The sequence below is a fragment of the Rana temporaria genome, chromosome 7 (assembly GCF_905171775.1).
Source record: "Rana temporaria chromosome 7, aRanTem1.1, whole genome shotgun sequence".
Classification (NCBI taxonomy): domain Eukaryota; kingdom Metazoa; phylum Chordata; class Amphibia; order Anura; family Ranidae; genus Rana; species Rana temporaria.
Window position 1 is genome coordinate 55,000,746 of NC_053495.1, and position 22,260 is coordinate 55,023,005.

A 22,260-nucleotide genomic window follows, 5' to 3' on the forward strand; every position below is an offset into this window, starting at 1 on the left:
ACTTCCAGATAAAAACCAAAGTCCTTGCTTCTGAAAAAAAGTGTACAATTCACATCCCCTACCCTGTGTTTTGATTAAATGTTTTCAAAGTATGGGGTGAGTCACAGTTCAGTGCCATGAGAAAATGCAACAGCCATCAGAATATACATAGAGCTGGAGGGAAGAGGGGAGGGGGATGTGAATTGAGCACTTTTTACAGAAGCTGTGTATGTCTGCAAGCAGTGCACGAGATATGTAAATAACCTGTCACTCAAGCAAGGACTTTTTATCTGGAAGTCTGTTTTATTTCCCTGAACAATAAAAAGAGGATTGCTCAGAGCTGGATTAACTCGGTGTGGCAAGACTGGGCACAGATGATAGGAAATCGTATTCTCTTTGGGTTTACAAAATGACCAGGGAATTAATGTTTTCTGAAGATCAGCAATGGTGGCCCGCATTTCTTAGAAAAAAAATATTTTATCTTTTTAATGCTTCTGTCATTAGAGGTAGTCAACAAGGTCACAAGCCACAGGATGAAAGCTTACATTCCTACATGTAAATTTGTGTTTCATTCATCAATTTATTATAATAAATTGACCACTATGGCCCAGATTCTCATACATTAGCGCTGCTCCTGGGCAGCGTAATGTATGAGCTCTACGTTTCACCGCCGCAGGTCTACAGGTTTAAATCCTGATTCTCAAAACACTTACCTGTAAACTTGCGGCGGTGAATCATTAGATTGCTCGGCGCAAGCCCGCCCAATTCAAATGGGGCGGGCACCATTTAAATTAGGCGCGCTCCCGCGCCGAGCGTACTGCGCATGCTCCGTCAGGTAAATTACCCGACGTGCATTGCGCTAAATGACGTCGCCCCAACGTCATTTGCCTAGATGTATACGTAAATGGCGTCCAGCGCCATTCACGGACGTCTTACGCAAACGACGTAATTTTTATTCAATTCGACGCGGGAATGACGGCCATAGTTAACATTGGTTGCGCCTGCTAATTAGCAGGGGCAACCTTACGCGTCGGGTACGCTACGCAAACGACGTTAATTCGCTGCGTCGACCTCGCGTATGTTCGGGAATCGCCGTACTTACCTCATTTGCATAGACGACGGGGAAAAGCGACGATGCGACACCTAGCGGCGGGAAAAAAAATTACTTTTAAGATCTGACAGCGTAACAGCCTTACGCTTGTCAGATCTAATGGGTACCTATGCGCAACTGATTCTAAGAATCAGTCGCATAGATACCCGGGGCCAGATGAGGAGTTACGACGGCGCTAATGGTGTTGCGCCGTCGTAACGCCTTCGAGAATCTGGGCCTATGATTTTACATTTTTGATTTTTTAATAGATATTTTTGAACATTCATTAATCATTTATATGCCTAAATCTCTACTGCACTGAACATGAAATCCATCATTATTTTACACATTTATGGGATGAAAAAAAATGTTTTCTCTGAATTTGTTGAACATTGAAAATCTCTATGTTACGGCTTTACAAAGGAGGGAAAATAAACAAAACGGCATTAGTAAAAAAAAAAAAAAAAAAAAAGAAGGAAACACTCTGTAAATATATGTAGCATTTTATAAGCTCTCTACAGTTTCTAGTTTATTAAGTATTGCCGGATAATGGCCAGTTGCCTAGCAACAGCAGATAATAGCTGGGTGGCTTTTGTGTTCTTTTTTAAGTTATATCTAATGTGTCTCAAGGGATGATGCCCCAAATCAATTTCCTATTTCATTTGCCATAGTCGAGCAAAGAAGGGTAGGATTTGGTTTATATGTACTGTAATAAATCTACAGCAAAGGTACAGGTTACGTTTTAAATGGCATCTGCAGGCATCGGGTAAAATCTTTCAGTGAACTCCTAAGAGAGTCCGAGATATGTTACTATGGAGCTAAAGCCAAAAAAGAGGACATATACTATAACCTTGATATGATTTGTATAAGGTTTTCATGACTTCTTGCATCCAGATTAGGGATGAGCTTCGAGTTCCAGTCAAACTCATGTTCGACTCGAACGTTGCCTGTGCGCCTGTTCGGCGAACAACAAACAATTTGTGGTGTTCGCGGCAAATTCGAAAAGCCGCGGAACACCCTGTTAGGCCCCATACTCACGACCAAACATGTCTGCTGAAACTGGCCCGCAGGCCAGTTTCAGCAGACATGTTTGGTCGTGTGTGGGCGCGAGCGGGCCGAATTCCAGCAAACATTTGCCCGCCGGGCCTTTTCCCAGCAGACAAATATTCCTGGACTTGTTTTAAAACAGTCCGCTGGAATTCTGCCCGCTCGGACATGTACGGTCGTCAGTACAGACCTACCGTACATGTCCAGGCGCCCGCCGTCCCTCGCATGCGTCGAATGACTTCGACGCATGCGTGGAAGCATTTTAAAGGCGGGCCGCCCACGTCGCCGCGTCATTGTCGCGCCGACACCGCGTCATCGACGCGGCGACACCGCGGACACGCCCCGCGTATTGTTTACGCGCGGACTTCTGTACGATGGTGTGTACAACCATCGTACAGAAGCCCTCTGGCAGACATGTATGGTGAAAACGGTCCGACGGACCGCTTTCACCATACATGTTTGTCCGTGTGTACCCGGCCTTAGAGTCTATGTGGGAAATCTAAAGTACTCATTTTAAAGGCTAATATGCAAGTTATTGTCCTAAAAAGTGTTTGGGGACCCGGGTCCTGCCCCAGGGAACATGTATCAATGCAAAAGAAAGTTTTAAAAGCGGTCGTTTTTTCGGGAGCAGTGAATTTAATAATGCTTAGAGTGAAACAATAAAAGTGAAATATTCCTTTAAAATTTCGTACCTAGTACGTAAAGTTAGTATGTGAAAAAGCGCATGTTTACAGTACTTAGAACTGTCACTGCACAAAGTGTCATTTCTGAAAGAAATAAAGTCATTTAAAACCGGACTTGCGGCTTTAATGAATTGTCGGCGGTAATCCAGGGAGCCAGCGGTGGTAATCCACTCGGTCCGGCTCCCTGCTCCAATGTTGTCTGCATTCAGCGACGGGTGATCCCTTCTCCGGTACAGCGATGAGAAGGCCATCCGGGATCCAGAGCGCAGCGTCCCCGCCTCCTCTCTCTGCCGGACACAGCCCGGCGAATGACGCAGGTGAAGCTGTGACATTTCTTTTATTGGTGAGGCGGGGCCACCCGTCACATGACCCCGCTCCCTCTGACGCAAGGGGGAAGCCAGGCTTCCCCAGTGACGTAGCAGAGGGTGCGTCAGAGGGGGATTGGGTCCACTTTAGTTATCATGATATAAAATAATGGATGTGGGGGCATTTTGGTGGGCATAATTTTTTTGGGGGGGGGCAGCATTTCATTCTTGGTACCAGGCAGCACAATGTCTTGGGCCGGCACTGAGCTCAATCCTTGAAATTGCGAACCCTGTAATATATAATAGTATACAGTAAAACCTTGGTTTAAGAGCGTTTTGTAAGACAAGCTACATTTTGACTTGATATACAAGTAGCGTCATGTCACAACTGAGTATAAAAAAGAGAGGTGCCTCTAAGTGTAGCAATATGGTTACATTTAATAAAGGTACAACATTTAGCAACATATTGCTACACTAAAGCCCTGTACACACGATCGGTCTATCCGATGAAAACGGTCTGATGGACCGTTTTCATCGGTTATCCGATGAAGCTGACTGATGGTCAGTCACGCCTACACACCATCAGTTAAAAAAACGATCGTGTCAGAACGCGGTGACGTAAAACACAAAGACGTGCTGAAAAAAAACAAAGTTCAATGCTTCTAAGCATGCGTCAACTTGATTCTGAGCATGCATGGATTTTTAACCGATGAACGTGCCCACAGACGATCGTTTTTTTTCTATCGGTTAGGTATCCATCGGTTAAATTTAAAACAAGATTGCTTTTTTTTTTAACCGATGGATAAATAACCGATGGGGCCCACACACGATCGGTTTGGTCTGATGAAAACGGTCCATCAGACCGTTGTCATCGGTTTGACCGATCGTGTGTACGTGGAATTAGAGGTGCCTCTCTTCTCTTTTATACTCTGGATTTTGCTTCTAATCCCCTTGTGGAGCCATTTGTGGATGAACATTTTATGGTTACAAAACCTGGTCACAAATGGACTATAAACTGAAGAACTTATGAATAAATGGTTGTGGAACATATTATTTGAGTTTCCATTATTTCTTATGATGAAATTTGCTTTGATATACAAGTGCTTTGGATTACAGGCATGTTTCTGGAACGAATTATGCTTGCAATCCAAGGTTTTGCTGTATATCTAAATCAGCATGAAAAATAGTATCCTTTCTCAGTGACTCTATGGAACTCATATAGCTAGATTCAGAAAGCCCGCCGCATCTTTGCTGCGGTGTAGTGTAGTGTATCGTATTTACACTATGCCGCTGTAATTTAGCAAGGCAAGTACTGTATTCACAAAGTACTTGCCTGCTAAGTTACGGCGGCGTAGCGTAAATGGGGCCGGCGTAAGCGCGCCTAATTCAAATGAGGATGTGGGGGGCGTGTTTTATGTATATGAAGTGTGACCTGACGTGATTGACGTTTTTTAAGAACGGCGCATGCGCCGTCCGTGTACATATCCCAGTGTGCATTGCGGCTAAATACGCCACACGGACGTATTGCTTTCGACGTGGACGTAAATTACGTCCAGCCCTATTCACAGGCGATTTACGCAAACAGCGTAAAATTTTCAAATTTCGATGCGGGAACAACGGCCATACTTAACATTACTAGTCCAGCTATTTGATGGAATAACTATACGCCTGAAAATTCCTTACGTAAACGGCGTATCTGTACTGCGTTGGCCGGGCGTACGTTCGTGAATCGGCGTATCTAGTGATTTACATATTCTACACCGAACTCAATGGAAGCGCCACCTAGCGGCCAGCCTAAAAATTACACTTTAAGATACGACGGTGTAAGACACTTACGCCGCTCGTATCTTAGCCTAATTTAAGCGTATCTGGTTTCCAGAATACGCTTAAATTTTTGTTGGTGCAGATTCCGAGTTAGGTCAGCGTATCTACTGATACGCCGGCCTAATGCCGCGTACACACCATCACTTTATGTGATGAAAAAAAACGACATTTTTAAAAACCGTGACCGTGTGTGGGGGAAAACGTTGTTTTATGTCTTGTGAAAAACGACAAAAAAAAATTGAAGCATGCTTCAATTTTATGTGTCGTTTTTCAAAACGTTGTTTTTTGTTTCACAGAAATTGACCGTGTGTAGCAAAAAACGACGTTTAAAACAACGTTTTTAAACCCGCGCATGCCCAGAAGCTAGTTATGAAGCAAGCTTCAATGGAAAAAAGTGGTGAACGTAACCTCGCTTTGCTAGAACATTGTGAAAAAACGATGGTGTGTAGGCAAAGTCGTTTTTGAAAATTGAAGTTTCAAAAACGTCGTTTTTTACTTCACAGAAAAGGACGTTTTTTTCCATCACATAAAGTGATGGTGTGTACGCGGCATAACTCTTACTGAATCTAGCTAATACAGTCTAATTTGCGGAAGAGTTTGTATTCAGTAATTGTGATTTACTGTGCCCATTCCTAATGAGAAGGAATAATTGAGTAGCGCCTGTGAACTAACTCACACTGATTTAAAGATGGGAGTTTACCAAGGGCACAAATTGTTCACATATCCATCTCTTTCAGACCTAATTGCTGAAGCGAGTTGCAGTGAATAGAGCCTCTTGCAGAGAATGGACTGCTGCACACAAATGTCTTTTGATATAATGGGATTTTTCACATACGTTGGGGCAATTCATTTGTGCCTGCAATTTCCATCACAAACACCATCAAATTCTCTTGGATCACAAGGACCCCTCCCTGCCATTGCAGGCTAAAGGAGTAATGAGCCCGAAGTTCAGAACAATGGGGATCTGGGTGGGAATGACAGAGTTAACCTGAAATATTGCTGGAATCTCAATCTGTATTCTCCAAAAATAATCCATCCACCTCCACTACTTAATGACCCTGTAGCCTATTTTTCATGGAATTGTTTCTTACTGTGTTTATCTGCCTCCGTGTAACGTCCTCCATGAGCTCCCGGACCCCTCCTTTTCCTCTACGTTTCTGTTTGTTTGGAACAAGGAGAGCATTAGTTGTCATCATGTGCACTACAAATCCCATAATCCATAGTCCCTAGTCTATCTCAGGAGTGAGAAAAAGAGGGAGGCTACGTTCTTTCATTAACCACTTGCTTACTGGGCACATAAACCCCCTTCGTGCCTAGACGAAATTTCAGCTTTCGGCACTGCGTCGCTTTAACTAACAATTGCGCGGTCATGCGTTGTGGCTCCCAAACAAAATTGACGTCCTTTTTTCCCCACAAATAGAGCTTTCTTTTGGTGGTATTTGATCGCCTGTGCGGTTTTTATTTTTTGCGCTATAAACAAAAAAGAGCGACAATTTTGAAAAAAATTACAATATTTTTTACTTGTTGCTATAATAAATATCCCAATTTAAAAAAAAAAAAAAAAACACATTTTTTTCTCAGTTTAGGCCGATACGTATTCTTCTACATATTTTTGGTATAAAAAAAAAAAAAAAAATCGCAATAAGCGACTGGTTTGCGCAAAAGTTATAGCACCTACAAAATAGGGGACAGAAGAATTATTTTTTATTATTTTATTTTTTTTACTAGAAATGGCGGCGATCTGCGATTTTTAATGGGGCTGCGACGTTATGGCGGACACATCGGACACTTTTTTGGCGCCATTCACATTTATACTGCGATCAGTGCTGTAAATATGCACTAATTACAGTATAAATGTGACTGGCATTGAAGGGGTTAACACTAGGGGGGTGAGGAAGGGGTTAAATGTATTCCCTGCATTGTGTTCTAACTGTAGGTGGAGGGGGGGTGACTGGGGGGTGTGACCGATCTATGTCCCTATGTACAAGGGACACAGATCGGTCTCCTCTACAGAGACAGCACCGCTGTCTCTGTGTAAAACGGCAATGAGAGATGATCTCATATGTTTACATATGAGATCATCTCTCATTGGCCGCACAGATCGCATCGCAAACGGCCACTCTGATTGGCCGTTCGTGGCGATCTGTAATTGGCTGTGTCCAAGGGACACGGCCAACACAGAGTTTCCCCGCTGCGCGCTCTGCAGCGCACGCAGGGAACGCGCAAATGGGCGGACGTCAATTGATGTCCACTTGGATTTTCGGAGCCGTGCTGTAGCCGTCATTTGGCTATAGCGCGGATCCCAATCGGTTAAGTAGGACCATGGAAATGAACGAAGCCACCCTTTACCAGGAAGTCAGATCACAGCAGCAAAAAAAATAAGAACTTGGAGATCTGGAGGAAGCTGAGAGTAACAGAATGGACTTTTTAACCACTTGCCGACGGCGCACCGTCGAAATACGTCCACAAGGTGGCTCTGCTGGGCGAGAGCACGTAATATGACGTCCTCTCTCCCAGCCGCCACTAGGGGCGCGCGCGCGCGCCCCCCGCTCGCCCCCGACTCCCGTGCGTGTGCCTGGCGGGTGCGATCGCCGCCGGGCACACGCGATCGCTCGGTACAGAGCGGGGAACGGGAGCTGTGTGTGTAAACACACAGCTCTCGTTCCTGTCAGCAGGGGAAATGCTGATCTTCGGTTCATACAATGTATGAACCGAGGATCAGTGTTTCCCCTAGTGAGGCCACCCCCCCCACAGTAAGAACACACCCAGGCATACTTAACCCCTTCCCCGCCCCCTAGTGTTAACCCCTTCACTGCCAGTGGAATTTTTATAGTAATCCAATGCATTTTTATAGCACTGATCGCTATAAAAATGCCAATGGTCCCAAAAATGTGTCAAAAGTGTCCGAAGTGTCCGCCATAATGTCGCAGTACCGAAAAAAAAAATCGCTGATCGCCGCCATTACTAGTAAAAAAAATATAATAAAAATGACATAAAACTACCCCCTATTTTGTAAACGCTATAACTTTTGCGCAAACCAATCAATAAACGCTTATTGCGATTTTTTTTACGAAAAATATGTAGAAGAAAACGTATCGGCCTAAACTGAGGAAAAAAAATGTTTTTTTATATATTTTTGGGGGATATTTATTATAGCAAAATATAAAAAATATTACTTTTTTTCAAAATTGTCGCTCTATTTTTGTTTATAGCGCAAAAACTAAAAACCGCAGAGGTGATCAAATACCACCAAAAGAAAGCTCTATTTGTGGGAAAAAAAGGACGCCAATTTTGTTTGGGAGCCACGTCGCACGACCGCGCAATTGTCTGTTAAAGCGACAGAGTCCCGAATCGCAAAAAGTACTCTGGTCTTTGGGCAGCAATATGGTCCGGGGGGTAAGTGGTTAATATATACTTAAATCATTAAAAAATAAAAATAAATCAGTGTTGTGTCTGTTATCCCAACATTTCATATTCCTGATATGTGCCTGCTGTACCATTTATCTGTATGTAAAAGTCTCCTGTTCTTTTTGTATTGCTTCCTTTGTGTGAAATCCCTGGTCTTCCTGCCAGTCCCTCTGCTTTACTATAAAAGACTGACTACACTAAGCAGGAGAGCACAGCATGGTCACTTCTCTAGCTATGCTGGGAACTCAGCCTGCTCTCCTCCATTGAGACTTGTCTTGACACGCCTCCCCTGCTAAGCCTTCCACTGGGAAGATCAGTGTCATGTTGCTTCTCCTCCCCCAGCTGCTATGCAGCTGAGAACAGAGAGAATGTGGTCGCTTATAAAAAAAGAGAAAAAAAAAAAAAAAAAAGATATTAACCACTTGCTTACTAGGCACTTAAACCCCCTTCTTGCCCAGGCCAAATTTCAGCTTTTGGGACTGTCACATTTTGAATGACAATTGCGCGGTCATGCAACACTGTACCCATATGATTTTATTCAGTTTTCTTTTGGTGGTATTTAATCAACACTGGGTTTTTATTTTTTGTTAAAAACAGTTTGTTATAAAATGTTTCTCCTTCATTGATGTGCGCTGATGAAGCTGCACTGATGGGAACTGATAGGCTGCACTGATAGGCACTAATAAGGAGGCACTGATGGGCACTGATAGGCAACACTAAAGGGCACTGAGAGGTGGCACTGATAGGTGCCACTGATGGGCACTGATAAGCTGCACTTATAAGCACTAATAGGTGGCACTGATGGCACTAATGAGGTGGCACTGATAGGTGGCATTGATAGGCAATAACACTGATGGGCACTGATGGGCACTGAGGCGGCACTGATAGGTGGCATTGATAGGTGGCACTGATTGGCACTGATAGGTAGGCACTGATGGGCACTGATAAGCACTGGTAGGTGACACTGATAGGCAGCACTGATAGGTGGCGCTGATAAGGGCACTGATTGGCAGCACTGGTGGTCAGTGATAGGCGGCACTGGCGGGCACTGCTTAACAGTACTGATATGCACTGGTAGGTGGCACTGATTGGCACTGGTAGATGAAACTGGTGGGTACTAGTTAGTAGCAGTGGCTTACTGTGTATGGGCCCAATATCCCGTTTACACAAACCAGTAATCTGCTTATTTTTTTTCTCCTGCTTGATTACCGGCTTTTGTTTACATCATGTGATCAGCTGTCATTGGCTGACAGCTGAACACGTGGTAAAGGGCCAGGATCCGCCCCTTACTCCGATCTGTAATCAACTGAGTCTCATGGACTCGCTGATCACAGAGCACATCGCCTGCGCCCTGCAATTTAGGCGTGAAGCAGTTAATAATGTTTTTAATATCTATACACAAATGTTTTGCCTTTCATTTCTATTTAAAACTGAATGAGTTGTTTTACAAGGTGATCGTTTACAATCACTTTAACCACTTAAGACCCAGACCATTATGCAGGTTAAGGACCTTGCCCCTTTTTGCTATTCGGCACTGCATCGCTTTAACTGACAATTGCGCGGTCATGCGACGTGACTCCGAAACAAAATGGACGTCCTTTTTTTCCAACAAATAGAGCTTTCTTTTAATGGTATTTGATCACCTCTGCGGTTTTTATTTTTTGTGCTATAAACAAAAATAGAGCGACAATTTGGAAAAAAAATCAATATTTTTTACTTTTTGTTATAATAAATATCCCCCAAAAATATATATAAAATAATTTTTTTCCTCAGTTTAGGCCGATACGTATTCTTCTACATATTTTTGGTAAAAAAAAAAATCGCAATAAGCGATTGGTTTGCGCAAAAGTTATAGCGTCTACAAATTAGGGAATAGTTTTATGGCATTTTTATTAATAATTTTTTTTTACTAGTAATGGCGACGATCAGAGATTTTTATCGTGACTGCGACATTATGGCGGACACATAGGACACTTTTTTAGGACCATTGTCATTTTTACAGCGATGCCGTCGCCTCCATTTTGCTTCACCCTACCTATGCCTTGGAAGCTACCGCGCATGCGTCAAAGTCATTTTGAGCATGGAGAGGTAAGTATACAGGCGCTCGGGTTTCTCGCCAGGAAAACACTGCCGAGAATCTCACAACGAGAAAATAGAGAGCAGGTTCTCTATTTTTCTCGTTGAGATTCTGGGCAGTTTTCTAGACGAGAAACCTCAAAGCCTCGTACACACGCTCGGTTTACTCGGCAAGAAAGCTCTGCCAGCGTGTGTACGAGGCTTAAGAGGCAGTGTGTTGGGGTGATGGTGGCGGTTTCTTCACACCTATGATATTTGAATCCAACTCCGGCAATCATTCATCTGGTTCATTTATGGACTTTGGGCCATATTCTCATAGAAGTTACGATGGAGTATCTCAGGATACTCCATCGTATCTTCCTTTTTTGACCCGTGTATCTATGCGACTGATTCTCAGAATCATTTTTGCATAGATACACTTAAGATCCGCCATCTGTAAGTCACTTACACTGGCGGATCTTAAATGTAATGACGCCGGCCGCCGCTAGATGGCATTTACGTGAAGGACTCATTTGCGTATGCAAATGATCCTTCTACGCCGATTCCCGAACGAGTTTGCGTCGCGTAACCGTCGCTAACGTCGTTTGCGTAAGCGGAAACTTACTCCTGCTATATGAGGAGTAAGTTTCCGCAAGTCCCACGTAGGCCATGTTACGGATGGCGTCGGGTCCGCGTCGTGTTTTGTCGGGTACGTCGTTTCCATAAGTCGTTCTTGAATACGACTTTACGTCAATGACGCACACGTCGGCGTCATTGACGTTTTCCGCCGAGAACTGGAGCATGCGCACTGGGCTTTTTGAAGCCCGGCGCATGCGCAGTTCAATAGAATCGGGGGCGCGCTTAATTTGAATACAAGCCGCCCCCTTGGAGATCCGCCAGGCTACGCCGGGGCATTTACACTCCGCCGTCCCAACTTACGGAGCAAGTGTTTGGGGAATACAACACTTGCTCCTGTAAGTTGGGACAGCGGAGTGTAAGTGCCTTAAGCGCAGCCCACGGATTTTTAGAGAGAATATGGGCCTATGTTCATGAATTTGATTAACTCATCTAGCTAACGCTACACCATTTTTCATATACCGGTTTATGTTTATGGAATCCAACTCTAGTAATCATTCATCTGGTGGACTTTGTTAATGAATTTGATTTACTCATTCACTTGTTTATCCATGCATATTGTGTCAGCTGCTTATTTCTAATTACCGTATTTGCCGGTGTATAAGGCGACCCCCTAATTTTACATTTTTTTAAGATTTTTTTGCCTGTACTCGCCGTATAAGACGACCCCCCTTCTGAGGCTTCTGACGCTTCATATTTCTTCCTTCTGGAGCCATATTCTTCTTCCTTCTTGCTGGAGCCAATCAGGGTGAGTGATGTATTCTATTAATGAATACAAAGCCTGCTCGGATTGGCAGAGGCTGTAACATCATCAGTCCACGCTTCTTTGACTCTCAATGCCAATCCGAGCAGGCCCTGTATTCATTTGAATACATCGCTCACCAGGATTGGCTAAGCGGTATATACTGTATGTAGCCGAAGCTACATACAGTATTACCGCACATCCAGCAGGCATCTGAGCAGCTGACCCGGTGTATAAGATGACCCCTGCTTTTTGGCCAGTTTTTTAAAGTGTAATAGTTAGTCTTATACGCCAGCAAATACAGAATTTATCATATGTTCCCAGCGCAACAGATTTGGGTTTTTCTATTTAGCAGTTTATATTTACTAAAATAATTGCATTTCCATGTTCTGTGTCCTGTAGGAGACCAGATATAGTGAATTCAGGCTCCTGGGTTCAGTAGCACTTTATGACAGTAACTAATAAAAAATCATTCATATTGCTCTATTGTTGTAGATGTTTCCTCTCTTCCTGTCCAGTGAAATTGTTGTCTCCCTGCACAGTAACTGGGCTGTCACAGCAGCTTGCAATCTCTGGTTATGATCCCTGAGCCTGATCAAGTGACTGATGTCACAGCCAATCAGATTGATGACGTCATCAGGAAGTCTGCACCACTCCTTGTGTAAATGACCAGTTAAAGGGACGCCGGGGTTAACCTCCCTGGCGGTATGATTCTGTCAGAAAAAACATGCTAAAAGCGGTACCATTATTTGCAAGGAAATTTGGCGTTTTATATTGTAGGTCTGTAATTTTTAGAAATAACTCACTTAAATCTGACCAAACAAGCTTCTAATAGGCATCCCGGGTATGACATTTTTTTAAAAACAAAATTATAAATTATAATATAATAAATAATTATAAATAATTATAACAAATAATAATATAATTATAATAAAAATTATTCAATAATGTAATCAAATCAAAATCACTGAAATTTGCTCAGTTGCAGAATTGTTGCTGTCATTATTTTTTTTTTTTTATGACGAATTTCCCCACAAATCGCTATCGCACAATTCTGCAAGTGATTATAATTTATTATCGCTGTTTTTTAGCTGATCTAAAACTATTTTTGACATAAAGGGACACTTTTGGTTGCTATGGACAATCTACAGTTTGCAGGGAGAAAGAAACGTTTTTATTATATAAAATGACATGCATGACACAGGACAGACCACTAGGGACAAGGGGGGTGTGTTTTTTTTACATACAGTACTGTAATCTATAAGATTACAGTATACTGTATGTAAGGTGTTTGTTTACTTTTTTGAATTTGGCGCCGTTCTCCGTCCCCGTGCGTCGTAACGTCGCAGGGAACGGAGATCGGCGTCACACGGAGGCACTGTGTGAATCGAGCGAGGACCCACTCGCTCACACAGCGCGGTGGCATCGCTGGATCCAGGGACAAGGTAAGTAACTTGTGCCTGTGGATCTAGCGAGGCAAGCCCGAGTCTGACACGGGGTTTCCGCTCGCAGCAGGAAAATCTAACCCCGTGTCAGACTCGGGAAGACCGCCAGGCAGGTTAAACAATCCATCCTATTTGGGCCAACCCTTTCACTACTTAGTTATTGGTAGATCAAAAGGAGATTGTATAGTGTAGGGCCTTAAAAAGATCTGTATTAACTGGCTGTAAAGTGACAAACTCTTGTTAAAAAAAAAAAAAGATCTGTTCAAGTATTTATTAACTTATTAACTATTTATTAACTTAAAAAGTATCTCAGCCATCTCCGAATCTCCAAATTCTTTTTTTTTTTTCCACCGTACTTTCTGTTAGAGGGTGGCTATATTTGTTCTCCATGGTCACATATGTAGGAACATAGTCACCCCCTCTTGCTTGCTCCTGAGATGGACTAGGGACTAGTGAACAGCATACCTCCCAACTTTTTGAGATGGGAATGAGGGACAACTATCAGCAAAAGTATGCAGGCATAGGACACACCCTTTGCCACACCCCCTTAACCACTTAAGCCCCGGACCATATTGCTGCCTAAAGACCCAAGGTGTTTTTACAGTTTGGGACTGCGTCGCTTTAACAGACAATTGCGTGGTCGTGCGACGTGGCTCCCAAACAAAATTGGCGTCCTTTTTTTCCCACAAATAGAGCTTTCTGTTGGTGGTATTTGATCACCTCGGCGGTTTTTATTTTTTGCGCTATAAACAAAAATAGAGCGACAATTTTGAAAAAAATTCAATATTTTTTACTTTTTGCTATAATAAATATCCCCCAAAAACATATATAACATTTTTTTTTTCCTCAGTTTAGGCCGATACGTATTCTTGTACCTATTTTTGGTAAAAAAAATCGCAATAAGCGTTTATCGATTGGTTTGCGCAAAATTTATAGCGTTTACAAAATAGGGGATAGTTTTATTGCATTTTTATTATTTTTTTATTTTTTTTACTACTAATGGCGGCGATCAGCGATTTTTTTCGTGACTGCGACATTATGGCGGACACTTCGGACAATTTTGACACATTTTTGGGATTTTTGTCATTTTCACAGCAAAAAATGCATTTAAATTGCATTCTTTATTGTAAAAATGACAGTTGCAGTTTGGGAGTTAACCACAGGTGGCGCTGTAGGATTTGGTGTACACTGTGTGTGTGTTTACAACAGTAGGGGGGTGTGGCTGTAGGAATGACGTCATTGATCGTGTCTTCCCTATAAAGGGGATGACGCGATCGATGCGCCGACACAGTGAAGCACGGGGAAGCCGTGTTTACACACGGCTCTCCCCGTTCTTCAGCTCCGGGGAGCGATCGCGACGGAGCGGCTATAAACAAATAGCCGCGCCGTCGTCCCGGATCGCTCCCCGAGGGGACCCGACCGCCGCAAGTCGCGGGGGGGTCCCGATCGGACCCCCGACCCACGTCTAGGCAGGGACGTACAGGTACGCCAATGTGCCTGTACGTGCCATTCTGCCGAAGTATATGTACATGCGGCGGTCGGGAAGGGGTTAAAGGAGAATTGTACAAAAAAAATAAGATTGGTTAAACCCACAAGTGCTTTTTTTTACCACTACTATTCCTTTATATTCAAATACAGTGATACCTATTATAAATAAGGTGCCAAATGTGATATTAAACAGCGCTCAAAAAAATAAGTGAAAATGTAAATCAACAAATATAATATTGGTACAGTGACATAGTGAAAAATAAATAAATAATCCACCCTCTAAGTGAGTCAATATATAAGTGTCCAAAAATCCGTGCAAAAATCGCATCAAAAAATACCAGGTTGGCAAATAAAGTCCATGAACTGTCTAAGTGAACAAAAAAATATATATAAATAGTTCATAAATGGAGAGCAAAGGAAAAGAAAAAATCCTTCCCGATCTTCAATAAGTGCTTTCACCACACCACAGTGACGGCGTGCTTCCACCACCCATCAGAAATGCAAACTCACCGCAACAAATGGCCTGACACTTTCGTGTTAAGGCACACAGGCTTGTTAACTGACCCCCTCAGTTTAGTTGATAGAACTCCTTCTTTTCATATAGAGTGGAGCATTCAGTTAAACAGATGGAGATCCGAAGCAAAAAGAAAACTCCAAGATAACAGCCATATGCAAATAAGAAAAAGAGAGCACAATAGTGTGATACTGTAACACAACTTTTAATAACACACTACAAATCTCCCAAAGAATGCACTCACAAAGGTAACTCTTGTTACAAGCAGTGTATAAATCCAAAAACTGACACGGTGTAAAACAAAAAATAAAGATATCCTCCAGGTGAACTAGTGGTCACAGCGGACCAACGAATAGCCCAAGTGTTACTCACAGCCCTTGTGCAGGTGTACTGGAGCCGCTGCTTAGGTAATTGAGCTGGTGGCAGATTAGACCATTCCACGTTCAAGCTTAGAAAGTTAAGGTGTGCGGTTGTGACTCCTAGGGGAGTGATTACTGAAGTCACAACCGCACACCTTAACTTTCTAAGCTTGAACGTGGAATGGTCTAATCTGCCACCAGCTCAATTACCTAAGCAGCGGCTCCAGTACACCTGCACAAGGGCTGTGAGTAACACTTGGGCTATTCGTTGGTCCGCTGTGACCACTAGTTCACCTGGAGGATATCTTTATTTTTTGTTTTACACCGTGTCAGTTTTTGGATTTATACACTGCTTGTAACAAGAGTTACCTTTGTGAGTGCATTCTTTGGGAGATTTGTAGTGTGTTATTAAAAGTTGTGTTACAGTATCACACTATTGTGCTCTCTTTTTCTTATTTGCATATGGCTGTTATCTTGGAGTTTTCTTTTTGCTTCGGATCTCCATCTGTTTAACTGAATGCTCCACTCTATATGAAAAGAAGGAGTTCTATCAACTAAACTGAGGGGGTCAGTTAACAAGCCTGTGTGCCTAAACACGAAAGTGTCAGGCCATTTGTTGCGGTGAGTTTGCATTTCTGATGGGTGGTGGAAGCACGCAGTCACTGTGGTGTGGTGAAAGCACTTATTGAAGATCGGGAAGGATTTTTTCTTTTCCTTTGCTCTCCATTTATGAACTATTTATATATATTTTTTTGTTCACTTAGACAGTTCATGGACTTTATTTGCCAACCTGGTATTTTTTGATGCGATTTTTGCACGGATTTTTGGACACTTAGAGGGTGGATTATTTATTTATTTTTCACTATGTCACTGTACCAATATTATATTTGTTGATTTACATTTTCACTTATTTTTTTGAGCGCTGTTTAATATCACATTTGGCACCTTATTTATAATAGGTATCACTGTATTTGCATATTAACTATTTTGGATTCTATAATTTTTAAAGCAGCAGCTCTTGCATATTTATTAATTTATTCATTTATTTTATAAATATCACTAGTGTTCACATTTATTCTCCAGCTACGCGCAGTGAGGGTGGCTCACATTAGACGGCCCTTATCTCCACCCCTTTTTCTATATTCCTTTATATTGACTTTTGGGATTTACAAATGCAGCAATTTAGAAATCAGATGAAAGGTGTAACACTGGAAAATAATTTTTGATAGATACAAAAGTGCATTTTATATACATCTATATACATAAGACCAGAATGAGGGACAAATGAGGAGGAAAGAGGGACAGAGGGAGATTGCTCCAAATCAGGGTCAGTCCCTTCGAAATCTGGGACAGTTGGAAGCTATGGAATAGGGACTAGTGAATAGGGACTAAGGATTTGTAGTGTGCACGGAGCAGTGCACATAACTGCAGAAATGGGGGGGGGGGAGGGTTGGGAGCTCATGGAGGACGTTACAAGGAGGCAACAAAATATAGTAAGAATAGTATATATTTATATATATATATATATGTAAGTGTGTATGTGTGTGTGTGTGTGTAACCATGGAGCTCCAATAATTTGGACAAAGAACTGTCTAAATTTACACTGCTTGCAACAGCTGGTCAGACACTTTTTATGTAGATAAAAGCATACTGGTCAACCCAGACTGGAACTAAGCAATTTTCTCCCACAGACAGCAAACAGTAGCAGCTATAGATCCAAAATGTCCATCTACAACAAAGCTTCTACTGTTAGAGAGAAAAAATAGGACAATCCATCAGTTAATGCCCAGTAAAAATGACAATCAACTGCCCCCCAACATTGTAACTGCCCCCCACAATCTTTCTCTACCTCTCTAAAGCTAGCTATGCACACATCATTTTTTTTGTGCTGAATTAAAAATTCTAACAGATTCCTCCATCAACACTAATGGCCTGAACACACGGACACAAAATTGTACGCAAAATACCGATTTTGAAGCGATCGTGTGATAATCTGATCGTTAGTACACAGCTTTCGGGAGCTGATCACCACAGTTCACCCGATATTATCTGATGGGACAAGCACGAAAATATGCCTCGTACAATACCAGATTGTATGATTTTCCTTTAACCTCCCTGGCGGTATGATTATGTCAGTTTTTTGGTGCTGAAAGCAGTACAATTATTTTGCATGGAAATTAGGTGTTTTATATTGTAGGCCTGTAATTCTTAGGAATAACTCACTTAAATCTGTCCAAACAAGAGTCTAGTAGACATCCCGGGTATGATAAAGTTTGAAACACATTCATAAATCATAATATAACAAATAACTATAAAGAATTATAACAAATAATAATATAATAATAATAAAAAAAATTATTCAATAATGCAATCAAATCAAAACACTGAAATTTGCTCAGTTGCAGAATTGTCGCTGTCATTACTTTCAGTGTTTAATGATGAATTTCCCCACAAATCGCTATCACTCAATTCTGCAAATGATTCTAATTTATTATCGCTGTTTTCTAGCTGCTCTAAAAGCACTTTTGACATAAAGGGACACTTTTTGGTTGCTATGGACAATCTCCAGTTTCCAGGCAGAAAGAACAGTATAAATAATATAAAACTGGATGCAGGGCATTGGACAGACCACTAGAAATAAACAGGATTTGAAACTATTTGATACAGTAATGTAATCTGTAAGATTACAGTGTACTGTACGTATTGTGTGTTTTTCACTTTGGCACCGAGCTCCGTCCTGTGCATCGCAACACTCGCAGGGAACGGAGCTTGGCACTGTGAATCGAGTGGAGACACGGCTCGCAGACACAGCGGGAAGACATCGCAGTATCCAGGGGACAAGGTAAGTAAGAGCAGTACATGGATCCTGCAATGCAATCCCCGAGTGTGGCTCAGGGTTACAGCTTTTGGTACTAAAAATTCATCCCGAGCCACACTCTGGAATACCGCTAAGGAGGTTAAAGCGGGAGTTCACCCCCAAATCAACTTTCTGACATTAGTTCCAGCATACTGCTAACATCTGCAGTATGCAGTTTTTTTTTTTCCCGCTACTTATCGTTTTATGAGCCCTTGTTATCTGGCTTCGAGCAGGGAATCCTGCGGGGAGTAGGCGTTCCTAAGCGAAGAGGAGTTGATTGACGGGCTGCTAAAGCGCGTCACGGCTTCCGAAAATACCATGACACTCGGGTGTTTACGGCGCTAAACGGCGCCTGTGCCTGCCGTGTAGAGCAGACTGCGCAGGCCCCGTAAACAACCGGGTGTCACTCTCGGGTATTTTCGGAAGCCGCGACGCGCTTTAGCCGACCGTCAATCAACTCCTCTTCGCTTAGGAACGTCTATACCCAGAAGCGATCCCCGCTCGGAGCCGGATAACAAGGGCTCATAAAACGATAAGTAGCGAAAAAAAACAAAAAACCCCAGCATACTGCAGATGTTAGCAGTATGCTGGAACTAATGTCAGAAAGTTGATTTGGGGGTGTACTCCCACTTTAATCAGTACAGTTATCATTGGAAAATACAATAATTACAACACATTACATCACTTCTGGATTTTTATTCTGTCATGCTAAATTTTTCCTAACTTTAGTAAATTCTTAATTTTTCATATGAGACTAGCAAGCAAAAAAAAAACGCACGATCTTCTGTTCGATAATCTCATCATGTGTACCAGGCATTAACAACGTGGATAGAAGAATCTCCCGCTGTGGCTACTGTATTCTGACACCTGTCACCGCAAGCTGCCAAAATACCTGAAAAATGGCTGTTTGGATGCAATCACTGTTTGGCCAACAATTTTCCATGTGGCGCCTACAGATTTTCAGTCAAAGGATGTCAGGCAGGAGGGGGCCAACAGGAATCCCCCCCAGCTAGAAACTGTCGCTACACAGTACTTTGAGATCTGATTCAGTGCATGTGGCTCATTCCCGTATTGGTACTTATAAAGCACTGTCGCACTGTCTTTTCTTTATGAATAGCAAATTGTTGCTTCCAACAACTCCCATCTCCAACACCGTCCGCTGACATTAGTCTTCCTATATTGTCCGTCACAAATAGTTTGCATTGTCTTCAAGCCCTTCTAATGAAGGACCAGCTTAAGTCTAAGCAGAAATCAGTCAACCTACCAGTATGATTTTGGTTTGTAAGAGGCTCCCAGTCCCAGAAGAACTTTAGACTGCTTGGATCACAGGATACTTCATGCAGCTCTTGTCCTGGCTGGAATAAAGCCCAAGACTGTTCAGACAAAGCGTTATAGATGACTCTCACCCCATTCATGATCCGAGGAGGTGCCTGAAGCATGTACTAGATCTCTTGACTAATTGCAGGTCCTGAATGGAAAATGTCATGTACAACCCTACTGTCAGATTCTGAACCTGGCACTGTCAACATTGAGAGCTTTGTTCTTGGTGAAATTTTCTGGTTATTTTCTCTTTTTCAGCGTCATCAGAGTATGAGTCAGGATTTTAAGAATTCATTCTTTTTAAGGACTGGTCCATCCTGCTGTAACAACCAAATAATTACATAATTTAACATAAGTATGCGGCCAGGCAGGAAAGGAAGGAGACTTTACTGCTCTATTCATCAAAAGGGGTTTGACAGTAAAAATATCTGTTTTGTCCATTGTCTTTCAAGTGTAGCTTAGAAAAAGAAAGGACTTATCTAACTGATTTATGTGGCCTCTATTAGGATTGTATTTATCATAAGGAAATATTAGACTATGGCCTGGGGTAATAAAAATAAAATTCTGCGCCAAATAACTATTATTACTGGTAGCCAGATTCAGGTAGAGATACGCCGGCGTATCAGTAGATACGCCGTCGTAACTCTGAATCTGCGCCGTCGTATATTTAAGTGTATTCTCAAATTGAGATACGCTTAAACGTAGCTAAGATACGACCGCCGGCGCTGTCGTATCTTAGCTGTCTATGTACGCTGGCCGCTAGGGGCGTGTACGCTGATTTACGCCTAGAATGCGTAAATCAGCGAGATACGCCTATTCAGGAATGTACGCTTGCCCGTCGCAGTAAAGATATGCCGTTTACGTAAGGCGTTATCAGGCGTAAAGTATGGACGTCGGAACTGCGTAGAATATTTAAATTTTTACGTCGTTTGCGTAAGTCGTCCGTGAATGGGGCTGGGCGTAATTTACGTTCACGTCGAAACCAATAAGTCTTTGCGGCGTAATTTGGAGCATGTGCACTGGGATACGTCCACGGACGGCGCATGCTCCGTTCGTTCAAAAAGTCATTTACGTGGGGTCATGCTTTGTTTGCATAAAACATGCCCACCACTTCACAATTTGAATTAGGCGCACTTACGCCAGGACATTTACGCTACGCCGCTGTAACTTAGGACGCAAGTGCTTTGTGAATACAGCACTTGCCTCTCTAACTTACGGCGGCGTAGCGTATATGAGATACGCTACACCTGCCTAACGTTAGGCACGTCTACCTGAATCCAGCTATATATGTGAATCACTACAATTGCTAAGCTGCTCCCCTGGTGATGAAGAATATATCTTCTATCTAAGAAGTGATAGGGGGCGCTATAATAATATTGTGAAAAATAAAAAAACACAATAAAATAAAAATAGATATAAATATAATAAAACAACAAATGATCAACCCCTGTGAAAACAAATGTGTATAAAAGAAAAAAGAAAGAAAAAATCTTGATGATTGATCAAATAAATGTCCAGTTGTCACTAACTGATATAGTCATTGATCAAACAAAGTCCAAATATCATGGAAGCAAAAAAAAAAAAAAAACAATTCCAAAAAATAGCCACCACCAACAGAATTCTTGCTGCATTAGACTTGTTATCCAGAAAGTGCAATCTTATTCCTTCACCAAAACACTGTAGATATGACACCCAAAGTGCACAGAAGGGGATTGTGCTTACCAGACTCTATTAGGCAGATTCAGAAAGATTTAGGCCGGTGTATCAGTAGATTCGCCGGCCTAAGTCAGAATCTGCGCCGACGCAAATTTAAGCGTATTCTGGAAACCAGATACGCTTAAATTAGGCTCAGATACGAGCGGCGTAAGTGTCTTACACCGTAGTATCCTAAAGTGTAATTTTTAGGCTGACCGCTAGGTGGCGCTTCCATTGCGGTCGGCCTAGAATATGTAAATAAGTAGTTACGCTGATTCACGAACGTACGCTTGCCCGACGCAGTAAAGATACACCGTTTACGTAACGCATTTTCAGGCCTAAAGTTATTCCATCAAATAGCTGGAATAGTAATGTTAAGTATGGCCGTCGTTCCCGCGTCGAAATTTGAAAATTTTACGTTGTTTGCGTAAGTCGTCCGTGAATAGGGCTGGACGGAATTTACGTCTACGTCGAAACCAATAGGACCGTGTGGCGTACTTTGCTGCAATGCACACTGGGATATGTACACGAACGGCGCATGCGCCGTTCGTAAAATACGTCAATCACGTCAGGTCACCCCCATTAACATAAAACATGCCCCCTCAGCCGAATTTGAATTAGGCACGCCTACGCTGGCCCGATTTATGCTACGCCGCCGTAACTTAGAAGGCAAGTACTTTGTGAATCATGTACTTGCCTCGCTAACTTACGGCGGCGTAGTGTAAACACGATACACTACGCCGCCACTGGGTTAAGGCGGTATTTCTGAATCTAGCTATATGGATCTTTTTAACTAAAAAAAGATCACATGCG

General features: G+C 42.4%; 1 protein-coding gene across 5 annotated transcripts in view; it reads right to left on the minus strand.

Annotated features, from left to right (window-relative positions):
* The window catches only part of LOC120945313 (neural cell adhesion molecule L1-like protein), a 245,768-nt gene that overhangs the window by 198,701 nt on the left and 24,807 nt on the right, over nucleotides 1-22,260 (minus strand). The window contains exon 1 of one of the 5 annotated variants that reach the window (XM_040359407.1): nucleotides 19,697-19,754. The exons of 3 other annotated variants lie outside the window; for them this stretch is intronic. The gene's annotated coding sequence lies outside the window, so the exon portion shown is untranslated. Of the gene's footprint in view, nucleotides 1-6,019; nucleotides 6,037-19,696; nucleotides 19,755-22,260 lie in introns of those variants that run through there. One more of the 5 variants, XM_040359408.1, reaches the window with a different exon arrangement.